We start from the raw sequence: 1,511 nt of genomic DNA, 5'->3' as shown, positions 1-1,511 counted from the left end.
TATTTTGATTACAATGTTCTTTAAATTGTTTAGATAATAATTAAAACAAAAAGAGATAAAACTCCCAGGGGACATGGGGAGCTATTTTGAAATCTTCTGTGGTGGGAGTGAGCTGGCTGAATGGGTATGAGTAGTTCATTAAGGGGCAACCTGTGCTTTGGCCTGTTTTCTCACAGCACATAATGGTACAGTGAACCGTAGCTCGCTGCAGGTATCCTCACAGATAAAATTAAGAACACAAAAAGGGTGAAAATTTGGAGAAAACTGGTATAAGGATTGACTAGTTTGAACAATTACTTCTTTGCCCTCCCCCTCCAGTATCAGGACTGGTGAATTACAATCTAGGCTCTAGACTCTAGGCTGCATATTTTCCCATTGTCATTTTTGGACGTCCATCATAAATTAGAGTGCTGGTCATCAGTCTTTCTCCAGTGCATACTATCATCTTTATCATCCCTTAAAAGAGTTCATAAGGGGCTGGGGATATAGCTCAGTTGCCTCATATGCACAGGCCCTGGGTTCAATCCCCAGTAAAACACACACACACACACACACACACACACACACACACAGAGTTCATAAGCAGAGTGATGACTAAGGGAAGCTACTGGTTCAAAAGAATACAAATTGGATTTTATAAGACCTGCAGAATCTAAGTCAAAGGTAATAAACAAAAAAAGGTTTACCAATGTAACATAAAAATAAGAAAAAAGTGACACACATTTAAAATTAAGAGCTGGGAGTAGTGGTGCATGCCTGTAATTCCAGAGGCTCAGGAGACTAATGCAGGAGGCTTACAAGATCAAGACCAGCCTCAGCAATTTAGTGAGATGCTAAGCAACTTAGTGAGATCCTGCCTTAAAATAAAAAGTTAAAAGGATTGGGGATGTGGCTTAGTGGTAAAGCACCCTGGGAATTCAAACCCCAGTACCAAAAATAATAATAATAATAATAAATAAAAATAAAATCAAGAACATGTATTCTAGCAGGGCACGGTGGCATGTGCCTGTAATCCCAGCAACTTGAGAGACTGAGGCATGAGGATCTCAAGTTCTCAGCAACTGATTGAGACCCTAAGCAATTCAGCGAGATCCTGTCTCAAAATATAAAAAAAGGGCTGGGGATGCAACTCAGTGGTAAGCACCACTGGGTTCAATCCCTGGTACAAAAACAACAACAACAAAAAAAACACTGTGAGGTGTGTGTCTTGCTACTCTGGAGACGATGGCAGGAACATTGCAAATTTGAGGGCAGCATCAGCAACTTATTGAGACCTTGTTTAAAAAAAAAAAAAAAGTGAAGGATCCTGGAAATAAAAGTTGAGGTAGAGAGCCTCTGATTGAATCCCTAATACAAGAACAAATTAAAAAAAAAATTAAAAGGGTTGAGAACATAGCTCAGACTTTCCTCAGTTCATTCTCCCATAGTGAAAAACAACCCACATACTCTGGTTTCTCTTTATAAAATGAAGAAAAAATTGAATGGAATAAAAATAGATACAACTGAAGAAT

Source organism: Marmota marmota, unplaced genomic scaffold (genome assembly GCF_001458135.2).
Source record: "Marmota marmota marmota unplaced genomic scaffold, marMar, whole genome shotgun sequence".
NCBI lineage: Eukaryota > Metazoa > Chordata > Mammalia > Rodentia > Sciuridae > Marmota > Marmota marmota.
Note: the sequence above shows the minus strand (reverse complement) of the source record.